Source organism: Urocitellus parryii, chromosome 10 (genome assembly GCF_045843805.1).
Source record: "Urocitellus parryii isolate mUroPar1 chromosome 10, mUroPar1.hap1, whole genome shotgun sequence".
NCBI classification, from domain to species: Eukaryota; Metazoa; Chordata; class Mammalia; order Rodentia; family Sciuridae; genus Urocitellus; species Urocitellus parryii.
In genome coordinates, this window is record NC_135540.1 from 95,130,520 (window position 1) to 95,144,136 (window position 13,617).

Consider the following 13,617-nt stretch of genomic DNA (forward strand, 5'->3'; position numbering starts at 1 on the left):
CTTGTCCAGCAAGGAGCTCCATAGAACAGGGTAGAAGAGAGTGTGGCTGTGGAGTCACAAATCAAGACTTCTAGAGACCAAGCTGGAAACAAGTCTACTTTTATTACGTAGTTACCTTGTATGTATATTCCAGTAGAAGCTAAGCAGATTATAGGTAGTCACCAATACAATTTCTGGCCGACTGTCCTTGTGGTGATGCATCAAGGAGCAGACTGTGGAGCAAGGTTGGGACCACAACCTATGGCCTCTCGCTGGAACTGTATGCCTCAGGAGTAAGCAGTTTGCCACTCAGGCACCTAGCACAAGGGGATTGGTTTGCCACTCAGGCACCTTTAATGTATGCCACGTATGCAGTACTCCATGTATCTGTCGCCAAATACCAGATATGATATAATTTATATAATATATTTTTATTCACAAATTATGGATGTTGAAAGGAAAAGTATTTTTCACCAGTTACTCAAGGAAATAAAAGTGCTATTTCAAACTAAATTATGCAATAAATTTCAACTGTAAATCTTTAAATAGTTGATGTTTGCCGTGAAGGGAAATGTCTCCTATAAATCAATTAAAAAAGGACCTTCTTTGGTCATTAATCTGTATCAAATTTCTGTCAAAAATAAGCATTGCTTTCAAAATACCAACCTCAGTAGACACAAAATGTTAAGAGTTTCCTACTGATTTTATACTACTATCAAAAGAAATAAATGGAAAATAGACAAACATGAATATTTCTTGGGAGATAAATTACTGTGGCAAATACACATCTCTTACATATTACAGAGGAAGGACATTCGAAGTCCAACTTAAAGGACGGAAAGAGGTTTACCTTTGCTGAACATATTCTATTCAACACTCCAAGATTTAAGTAATATAGGATAAATTCTGAAAAGTAACACATTCTGTAAAGTAACATTCAAATTAAAGAGAACAATTGAAAATTACCTGATATATTTATGGAAATTAATAGAAGTGATTCTTTATAGGTTCTGAATTCTGTTATCATACTTGATTCTATACATGATGAGAATCCTTACATGTCATAGAATGACCAAAACTAAGAAATTATACAAATTATGAAACATTCATTGGTTTGCCTCACATTTCTTTGTAATATCAATTCTATTCTAATGGTACAATTGGGTTCATCAAACATAATCTATTGAAATAATGCAATCACTTTAAAGTTGCATTTTTTTTAAAGAGAGAGATAGAGATCAAGATTCCAACATGGCGGCGGGCGCGGAGAGATCAAGTCTCTGACCTCTTCAGCTGTGCAGGCATAGGGAGTCGTAAACAGGCTAAATCTGTTTGCTCAGGATCACTAAGCAATGCTGAGCTGACGTGGATCTGGGGTGATCAATCTGGACCTCTCAGAACACACACTGAGCCCGGATCGGCTGAATTCAAGGTCCCATTCGCCTGATTCCCGCAGACAAACAGCTGTGACTCAGCACTGATCCATCCGGCTGAAACAACTGGTCAGCCCTTCTGATCCTACGGAGGTAATGGCAACCGAGCCTTCATAGGTAGTGGCCACAGGTTTCAAACGGGGCTTGGGAGAGACAGTAAGGACCCACCCATTGCATTGGTCACCCGGCAAAGGGAAACGAACTGTCGCCATTTACAAGAGATACCACCATGGCAGAGAACTGACGTCATCAGACTGCGGCGGAGGAGATAACTTCATTGAACGGCTACAGGTGTGTAATTCCCTAGCCTTCCCTCTCCACACATCTGGGAAACCTTAAGGGCCCCTCCCAGCTCTCCCGTGAGCCCGGTAGCCAGACCGAGGGAATTAGAGTTGGTGAGGGACCCGCGGCGCGGAACTACCACTCCCACCAGAGCTGACAGCTGAGGTCTCGTGCACCAGCTACCGGGGGCATGGCTACTGGAGGGCAAGTAAAATTTGCTGAGGATTCTCAGCCCTAAGCTCCACAAACTTAGGGTCTGAGGGACAGGCAATCTGGGAGAGTGTGCCCAATCGTCCATGAAAACAGGGCTCCCGGGAGCAGCAGACCTGGCGTGTACCCAGTATTGTGGTGAGCAGCACCCGTGAGAGGGGCCTGGCTAGAGGAAAAGTGGGGAAGTGACTAGACACAAGAGGAGGCCCTAGGCACTCAGGATTGGAGACTCGCCCAGTCTGGGAGGAGGAGCTGCTGCACAGTGATTGGTTCCCGCGTATTGACAGGAGAAACTTGGCCTGGTGGGCACACCGCCACCTACTGGAAGAGAAGTTAATCAAACTCTAAGACTGCATTTATTAGTGTTTTTTTTTTCCTTTTTTCTTTTCTCTCTTTTTTTTTTTTTTGATTTTGATTTGGGGTTTTCTTTCATTTTCATTTTTCTTTCTTGTTTTTTAAATTTTTTTTTTACAATTTAAAAAAATTTTTTTTCTTCCAATTTTAATTTTAATTTTTGTTTTATTCTTTTTTTTATAAATTTTTTTTTCTTTTTCTTTTTTTATTTCCTATTTTTTTCTTCTTTTGTCTTTTCATTTCTTTTCAATTATCTTATCCCCCCTTCCTTGAATTCTACCTGCTTACTCTCATTCTCTTTAGTGACTTCTTCCCTTCCCTTCTAATACCTTTCCTCCCAAGCATCAAATAAATTTATAGGAGTAAACAGTAACTCAGCAGTCAAACAGAACAAGAAGTAACATGAGCAGCTTCAAAAAGCAAGGAAGAAAAGGAGTACAAACAATGCAGGACAGCCTAAATATTCAGGAGGACCTAGAGTCATCAGAAAAATGTTCATATAAAGAACTCAAGGAACACCTTAGACAGATGGAATGGAACCTTAAAGAGGATACAAGACAGCAAATTCAAGCAGCAAAAGAACACATTGAGAATGAGTTACATAAACAGATAAAAGAAGAAGTTAAGCATCTTTATCAGGAGATAGAGATTATAAAAAATAATCAAACAATAATTCTAGAAATGAAGGAAACGATAAACCAAATTAAAAACTCAATTGAGAGTATCACTAACAGAGTGGAGCAAGTAGAAGCCAGAACGTCAGATACTGAAGACAAAATATATCATCTTGAAAAGAGTCTAGCCAACTCAGAAAGGCTGGTAAAAAATCATGAGAAAAACATCCAAGAGTTATGGGATAACATAAAAAAACCAAATTTACGAGTCATCGGGATAGAAGAAGGCACAGAGATTCAAACCAAGGGAATGAGTAACCTGCTGAATGAAATAATTACAGAAAACTTTCCAGAAATAAAAAAGGAAACAGATATACAAATTGAAGATGCATTCAGGACACCGAGCACACAAAATGACAGTAGACCAACGCCAAGACACATTGTTATGAAGATATCCAATTTACAGAACAAAGAGAAAATATTAAAAGCTACAAGAGAAAAGAGACAGATTACATTCAGGGGTAAACCAATAAGATTAACAACAGATTTTTCATCACAGACACTGAAAGCAAGAAGGTCATGGAACAATGTATTTCAAACACTGAAAGACAATGGATGCCAACCAAGAATTCTGTATCCAGCAAAATTAAGCTTCAGGTATGACAACGAAATAAAAATCTTTCATGATAAACAAAAGTTAAAAGAATTTGCAGCCAGAAAACCAGCATTGCAAAGCATTTTGAGCAAAACACTACACAAGGAAGAAATGAAAAACAATAACCAAAACCATCAGAGGGAAGTGCCTCGGTAAAGACAGAGGGTGAGGGGAAAGATAATCATGGAGAAACAAACTAAATTTTTTAAAAAAAGGATAAATAATCAAACATGGATGGAAGTACAAACCATATATCAATAGTAACTCTGAATGTTAATGGCTTAAACTCTCCAATAAAGCGACATAGGCTGGTATCATGGATTAAAAAAACAAATCCAACAATATGCTGCCTCCAGGGGACACATCTGATTGGAAAAGACATACACAGGCTGAAGGTGAAAGGATGGGAAAAAATATACCACGCACACAGTCCTCGTAAGCAAGCAGGGGTGGCCATCCTCATATCGAATAAAATCAACTTCAAAACTAAGTTAATCAAAAGGGATAAAGAAGGACACCAAATACTGTTAAAAGGAACCATTCACCAACAAGACATAACAATTATCAATATTTATGCACCAAATAATGGCGCTGCGATATTCATAAAACAAATTCTCCTCAAGTTCAGGAATCAAATAGACGAAAACACAATAATTATGGGTGACTTCAACACACCTCTCTCACCATTGGACAGATCCTCCAAACAAAAGTTGAATAAAGAAACTATAGAACTCAATACCACAATCAATAACCTAGACTTAACTGACATATATAGAATATATCAACCATCATCAAATGGATATACTTTTTTCTCAGCAGCACATGGATCCTTCTCAAAAATAGACCATATATTATGCCATAGGGCAACCCTCAGTAAATATAAAGGGGTGGAGATAATACCATGCATTTTATCTGATCATAATGGATTGAAACTGGAAAATAATGATAAAAGAAGGAAGGGAAAATCCAATATCACATGGAAAATGAACAATATGTTACTGAATGATCAATGGGTTACAGAAGACATAAAGGAGGAAATCAAAAAATTCTTAGAGATAAATGAAAATACAGACACAACATATCGGAATCTATGGGACACAATGAAAGCAGTTTTAAGAGTAAAATTCATCGCCTGGTGGTCATTCCTCAAAAAAAGAAAAAACCAACAAATAAATGAGCTCACGCTTCATCTCAAAGCCCTAGAAAAGGAAGAGCAAAACAACAGCAAATGTAGCAGAAGGCAAGAAATAATTAAAATCAGAGCGGAAATCAATGAAATTGAAACAAAAGAAACTATTGAAAAAATTAACAAAACTAAAAGTTGGTTCTTTGAAAAAATAAATAAGATCGACAGACCTTTAGCCATGCTAACGAAGAGAAGAAGAGAGAAAACTCAAATTACTAACATACGGGATGAAAAAGGCAATATCACAACAGATGCTACAGAAATACAAAGACAATTAGAAATTATTTTGAAAACCTATATTCCAATAAAATAGAAGATAGTGAAGACATCGATAAATTTCTTAAGTCATATGATTTGCCCAGACTGAGTCAGGAGGATACACACAATTTGAACAGACCAATATCAATGGATGAAATTGAAGAAGCCATCAAAAGACTACCAACCAAGAAAAGCCCAGGACCAGATGGGTATACAGCGGAGTTTTACAAAACCTTTAAAGAAGAATTAATACCAATACTTTTCAAGTTATTTCAGGAAATAGAAAAAGAGGGAGCTCTTCCAAATTCATTCTATGAGGCCAACATCACCCTGATTCCGAAACCAGACAAAGACACCTCAAAGAAAGAAAACTACAGACCAATATCTCTAATGAACCTAGATGCAAAAATCCTCAATAAAATTCTGGCAAATCGAATACAAAAACACATCAAAAAAATTGTGCACCATGATCAAGTAGGATTCATCCCTGGGATGCAAGGATGGTTCAATATACGTAAATCAATAAATATTATTCACCACATCAATAGACTTAAAGATAAGAACCATATGATCGTCTCGATAGACGCAGAGAAAGCATTCGACAAAGTTCAGCACCCCTTTATGTTCAAAACATTAGAAAAACTAGGGATAACAGGAACTTACCTTGACATTGTAAAAGCTATCTATGCTAAGCCTCAGGCTAGCATCATTCTGAATGGACAAAAGTTAAAGGCATTCCCTCTAAAATCTGGAACAAGACAGGGATGCCCTCTATCACCACTTCTATTCAATATAGTTCACTATTCAATATAGTTCACTGGCCAGAGCAATTAGACAGACAAAGGAAATTAAAGGCATAACAATAGGAAAAGAAGAACTTAAATTATCACTATTTGCAGATGACATGATTCTATACCTAGAAGACCCAAAAGGATCTACAAAGAAACTACTAGAACTAATAAATGAATTCAGCAAAGTGGCAGGATATAAAATCAACACGCACAAATCAAAGGCATTTCTGTACATCAGCGACAAAACTTCTGAAACGGAAATGAGGAAAAACACTCCATTCACAATATCCTCAAAAAAAAATAAAATACTTGGGAATCAACCTAACAAAAGAGGTGAAAAATTTATACAATGAAAACTACAGAACCCTAAAGAGTGAAGTAGAAGAAGACCTTAGAAGATGGAAAAATATACCCTGTTCATGGATAGGCCGAACTAACATTATCAAAATGGCGATATTACCAAAAGTTCTCTATAGGTTTAATGCAATGCCAATCAAAATCCCAAAGGCATTTCTTGAAGAAATAGATAAAGCAATCATGAAATTCATATGGAAAAATAAAAGACCCAGAATAGCAAAAGCAATTCTAAGCAGGAAGTGTGAATCAGGCGGTATAGCGATACCAGATTTCAAACTATATTACAGAGCAATAGTGACCAAAACAGCATGGTACTGGTACCAAAACAGGCGGGTGGACCAATGGTATAGAATAGAGGACACAGAGACTAATCCACAAAGTTACAACTATCTTATATTTGATAAAGGGTCTAAAAGCATGCAATGGAGGAAGGATAGCATCTTCAACAAATGGTGTTGGGAAAACTGGAAATCCATATGCAACAAAATGAAACTGAATCCCTTTCTCTCGCCATGCACAAAAGTTAACTCAAAATGGATCAAGGAGCTTGATATCAAATCAGAGACTCTGCATCTGATAGAAGAAAAAGTTGGCTCCGATCTACATATTGTGGGGTCTGGCTCCAAATTCCTTAATAGGACACCCATAGCACAAGAGTTAATAACAAGAATCAACAAATGGGACTTACTTAAACTAAAAAGTTTTTTTCTCAGCAAGAGAAACAATAAGAGAGGTAAATAGGGAGCCTACATCCTGGGAACAAATTTTTACTCCTCACACTTCAGATAGAGCCCTAATATCCAGAGTATACAAAGAACTCAAAAAATTAGACAATAAGATAGCAAATAACCCAATCAACAAATGGGCCAAGGACCTGAACAGACACTTCTCAGAGGAGGATATACAATCAATCAACAAGTACATGAAAAAATGCTCACCATCTCTAGCAGTCAGAGAAATGCAAATCAAAACCACCCTAAGATACCATCTCACTCCAGTAAGATTGGCAGCCACTATGAAGTCAAACAACAACAAGTGCTGGCGAGGATGTGGAGAAAAGGGTACTCTTGTACATTGCTGGTGGGACTGCAAATTGGTGCGGCCAATTTGGAAAGCAGTTTGGAGATTCCTGGGAAAGCTGGGAATGGAACCACCATTTGACTCTGCTATTGCCCTTCTCGGACTATTCCCTGAAGACCTTAAAAGAGCATGCTACAGGGATGCTGCCACACCGATGTTCATAGCAGCACAATTCACAATAGCTAGACTGTGGAACCAACCCAGATGCCCTTCAATAGATGAATGGATAAAAAAAATGTGGCATCTATACACAATGGAGTACTATGCAGCAATAAAAAATGACAAAATCATAGAATTTGCAGGGAAATGGATGGCACTAGAGCAGATTATGCTTAGTGAAGCTAGTCAATCCCTAAAAAACAAATACCAAATGTCTTCTTTGATATAATGAGAGCAACTATGAACAGAGCAGGGAGGAAGAGCAGGAAGAAAAGATTAACATTAAACAGAGACATGAGATGGGAGGGAAAGGGAGAGAAAAGGGAAATTGCATGGAAATGAAGGGAGACCCTCATTGCTATACAATATTACATATAAGAGGTTGTGAGGGGAATGGGAAAATTAACAAGGAGAGAAATGAATTACAATAGATGGGGTAGAGAGAGAAGATGGGAGGGGAGGGGAGGGGGGATAGTAGGGGATAGGAAAAGTAGCAGAATACAAAAATTACTAATTGGGCATTATGTAAAATTGTGGATGTGTAACCGACGTGATTCTGCAATCTGCATTTGGGGTAAAATTGGGAGTTCATAACCCACTTCAATCTAATGTATGAAATATGATATGTCATGAGCTTTGTAATGTTGTGAACAACCAATAAAAAAAAATAATAAAAAAAAGAGAGAGATAGAGAGAGAGATGGATAATTTTTTAATATTTATTTTTTCGTTTTTGGTGGACACAACATCTTTATTTTATTTTTATGTGGTGCTGAGGATTAAACCCAGCATCCCATGCATGCCAGGCAAGGGCATTACCGCTTGAGCCACATCCCCAGCCCTAAAGTTGCAATTTTTCAATTTGTTTTTACAAAACTTTCTCTTTTCTTTTAAATGAGTAATTAACACAGTGGCTGTTCCAGTTAATTTCTCAAACTATACTATAACACATCTAAAAAAGTATAAAATTTGTATATTTTAGAAGTGACTAAGTATTCTAAAGAAAACACAATACTCAGAGTTATGTGGTATTAGTAGTCAAAGAACTAGCTATCTTGCATGTCAGAAGACTTGTAAAATGATTTATTTTCTGTACAACCTAAACTATACAGGAAATAAATGCTTTTTAAGTAAGTAATTTTGAAAAATAATACTGTTTTACCTGCAAAAGGAAATCAACATTCATTTAAACTAATTGCTCTGGAGTTAAGTTGAAGATTATTGGTAAAATATTGACTCAAAATAATGACTCTTTAAACCCATGGACAAGGCCTGACTCTGGAAAAAAGAGATGGCTAAAGAAATTTGAGAAGTTATATGAAGTTTTAAATATGATTTTGTAATAAAATGAATGAAAAAAATGCAAAGCAAGTTGTTTCAGACATCCTAATGAATAGAGAGATTTTGTTAGGGCTTATTTGAACTGGTGAGTAGGGAGAAAAGAACAAGCCATGGCTGTGCTTATTACTAGTCCTCTTTTGAGTCTACTCCTCTTTGACGTGACATTTCTAAAAATTGTATTTGTTTTGCAGCAAAGGGAAATGGAATCAAATACTAAAGCCAAATTTCAAAAGTCTATGTTTTGTATGATCACTCTGATGTTTACATTGTTTGCATGCTAATATATTCACAAATGCACTTAGCCATTTATGCATATTTTGATGATTCACATGTGCCTTTAAATATATTAATCTGTACCCTGTGCCTCTTATAGCTCAGGCAGCAGATTAAACAAACAAAAATATCAACAAAATCAAATCTGACAGAGTATCGTTATTTTTTAATAAATATGCCAACTGAGTCTAGATATGACCTATTATCTCAGAAACCATATATACACATATATAATTTGATATTAAATAATTGTATATAATATTTTACATTTTTGTTCATATATATATATAGGTCCAATAATGGTTAAAACTTTTTATGATATAAACCGCCAGTTTATTTTTTGTACACTTATATCAACAGGAAAATAAAATAACTATCTAATTCAGTTAGAAATAACATTGTATCTCTCACTTTTTCTCATATTACTATGATATTTTTTCCTAATTTTATGTGATTGTTTACCATTTAAAGCCATTAATCATGTATAATATGCCTTATTCTTAATCACAAATAATTTTGAAAACATAAAGAACTGGAAAAATTGTGAAAGTAAAAATTTAGTAATTATTTAACTTTTTTTGATATTTAAATTTTTTTATTGGTTGTTCAAAACATTACAAAGCTCTTGACATATCATGTTTCATACATTAGATTCAAGTTGGTTATGAACTCCCATTTTTACCCCAAATACAGATTGCAGAATCACATCTGTTACACATCTGTTAACTTTATTATTTTAACCAGATAAAATTTGGTATCTACAAATACATAGCTAGTTTATTACTAAGTACTTTGTGGATTATTAATTGAATTTAAGCTATAAAATGATTTCCAAGTATCATTAAGTTCAAGTGACTTCCTATTTGGGTCAGTATTCTCTCAATACAGTCTTTTATACCCTTCAATATTAATGTAACAAGGATATATGAAAAAGTCCACAGATATACACAACAAGTTTACATGTACATGTGTCTCAGACATGTACCTGTTTTCTTAGATAAATGCTTAGCATTACTCATATGTCCATGCTATAGACCATATATGGTAGGTAATTGCTTAAGAGCAGGATGCTTGACATTTTCTATCTCTAACACAATGACTCTTCTCTCACAAATTAATTTTAATATCTTTGGATAGTTTGTCATGAATTGAAGTTTTACATGAATACACACAATTAGATTTATATGCAAATCTTGGGTCTCTTCTGGAATACTAAAAGGTATATTTTGAGATAACAGAAAATAGAGAAATAAGCAAAAAAACCTTCCAAAATTTTAGTAATTATTTAACTTGGAAATGTACTGAATCTATTTTTCCTTCTTCTGTTATTACCATGAATATTGTGGATTAGTATTTTTTTAAAAAAATATGAAATATATTAAGTGGAAAAAAACAGGAAAACTAGAAATATAAATTTTGAGTGTGTTTCAAAAACTTGTTAACAAGTTTTAAAACTAAGAGTCTGAAATAGTTAGATCATTTTGCTTTCTGGACAAGGCTTCAAGTGTAAATACAAACATACACTCATAGAAAGTTTTTTACCTAAGTAAGTCTTTTCCTCTGTTTCTTTCCAAATGTTTCCTCCACTATTGGAGAAAAAGCTTAGAAAAAAAGCTTAAGAGGATTTGTGCAAACCATGACCTTTTCATCCTTATGAGTGTCCGTTATTTTATGAACTGGGTATGCTTGAAAATTAAGAATAAATTTTTTGAGTCCCCCTCTCTATCTCTGTGCTGGTGTTTCTAATTTATGGTTGCAAAATCATCTTGGACTATAATAGATCCTATGAAGGCAATATTTTCTGCAGCACTGGATAATCTTAAGCCTCTGCAGTACCTTTATATATCTGTTTGTATATACTGCAGAAACAAGAAAGAGCAGGAGAAGCTGCATTTCTTTGAAGCCTTTGTATTCTGTGTTATGAGGGGAACTATGAGCGCCTAAGAAGAGAACTTCAAGTGCACTAGGGCTTTCCTTTACTTATTAAATAATGCTCTTCCTTTTGTATTCTTGAAAATTCCTTTATGTGATAACAAGATTCACATACATATCAATGCAAGACTTTATAAATAAATCCAATAACATTGTAAGGACAGTAAAAAAAATATAAAAGCAAGTCTAGTACATAATAATTTGTTGCAAAAAAATGAAAAACATGTGCTTTGCCTTATCTTCACTCTTGGGAAACCTAAGACAAATTAATCACAAATACCAATCAATAGAATGTCCATGAATAGTACTGTTAAATCTTCTATAAATGACTAACTGGAGGATTTGAAATGCAATTAATTACCTATTGTTGATATTTCCTCAAAAGAGTAATAGATACCTGACATCTGAGATTATATCTGCTTCATGCATACAAACTACAAGAGGCACTGAATGTGCTGAGGAGGTTCATTTCAAAACAAACAGGAGCAGCATCAGGAAAGGGGGCAGGAAATTAACTAGTGCACTCTTGAATTGTGATTTGAAAAGGATACCTGAAATTATTACCTACATTAATAATAATTTGTTATAGAAATAGAAAAGAGAAACTTCTAAGATAAGGTAAAAACTAAATATTTACATATTTATTTTTATGGTCTGTTAAAATGTTTGATATTTCATATGTGTCATCTATATAACTTCCCAACTCAAATACTTTTTTTCTCCATTCTTTTATTCCTGTTGTCTCCTTTTCTACATGAACAGAGTACCTTTACCTGATGAAATTCAGACTAAAAGTTAACGATATAAAATCATGTTTCTAGGTTTACTTTCAATATGTATAGGAAACTGAAGTATGTTTCTGAATTCATTTGTAAAGAAAATGTATCTTTTCCATATGAAACATACTATAAACCTAAGTAATAATTTTTGCTTTTATTTTTCTTTTATTCAATACAAATTTATTAGGATCCTAACTTCAAGGTAGTTTCCCTATGTGCCATGAATATACAAAGACAGGTTAGTCAGGGATTATGCCTTCAAAGTACTCCCAGTTTAGTAGGATAGAATGACTCATAAAACTTAGTTTAGGTTTTGATGCATGTGTCTCATGATTCAGACATGTATCATGATTATTGATGATTATTCTTAGTAATTGTTAGTAAAAAAATAATGTTGGCTTAAAAACTATTAGCAAGTATAGATCAAAATTTATGTAAATTCATTAAAAGGTATGGGTTTTTTGGTCACTGTATCCATTAATTAGATTAGTTGAGATAGAAAAGATGCATTCTATCAGGAAACAATGGGTAAAAATTAAAGATCAACAATAAAATAAAGAATAGAAACCACTCCAACATTCTGGAGATTAAATAATACACTTTTGATTGATGAATGGATAGCAGAAGAAATGAGAAGTTTAAAAATTCTTGGAAGTAAATGAGAATAGTGATACAAGATATCAAAATCTCTGTATAGTATGAAGGCAGTTGTAAAGGGAAAATTTGTAACATTAAAAGTATAGAAAAATGTCAAGTAAATAATCTAACATTACATCTCTATGCCCTAGAAAAAGAACAAAATAACACCAACACAGTAGGAAACAGAAAATAACTAAAATCAGAGCTGAAATCAATGAAATTGAGGATAAAATTCAAACAATAAAAAAGATCAGTGAAACAAAGAAGTTTATTTTGAAAGGGTGAGAAAAAAGTGGTAAGCTGTTTGCTATAAGCCTAAAGAAAATAGGTGTAAAACTCAAATTAACAAAATTGGTGATGAAAAAGGAAGTATTACTACAGATGCCACTGAAATCCAGGGATCACTGGAAACTATTTTGAAAATTTGTACTCCAATAAGCTAGAAAATCTTGAAGATATTGACAATTTCCTAGAGATATTTGTCCTACCAAATTGAACATGACAATAAAGAAAATTTAAAGAGATCAATATCAAGCAAGAAAATTGAAGAAGCTATCAAAAGCCTTGCAACAAAGAAAAACCTAGGACCAGATGGACTCTAAGCTGTGTTCCACCAGATCTTAAAAGAATAACTAATGTTGCTGGGTGCAGTGTGCGCATGTCTCTAATCCCAGCAGTTTTGGAAGCTGAAGCAGGAAGATCATGGCTTCAAAGCCAGCCTCAGCAAAATTGAGGCACTAAGAACTCAGTGAGACCTCGCCCCTAAATAAAATACAAAATAGGTCTGGGAATGTGTCTCAGTGGTTGAGTCCTGGTAGGGAAAAAACAACAACAACAACAACAACAACAACAACTAATGTCAATTTTCCTCAAATTCCACAAAATAGAAAAGGCAAGAACACTGCCAAAACCCATTCTATAAAGTCAGTATCATCCTGATACCAAAAAGATAGACACAGAAAAGAAAACTACAAACCACTATCTTCCATGAACAGAGATGCAAAAATTTTAATACAATAGTGGCAAACCATATAGAAAAACATATTAAAAAGATAGTACAACATGATTAAGTGGCTTTCATCCATCCCCCAGATGCAAGGTGAGTTCAACATAGGAAAATCAATAAATGTAACTCATTATGTAAATAGACTTAAGAACAAGAATTGCATGGTGGTCTCAATAGATGCACAAAAAGTGCATGACAAATAAGGCACATTCATGTTTCAAACAGGAGAAAAAACTAAGGATAGAAGGAACTTTCCTTAACATTGTACAAGCTATATGATAAGCCTAAGG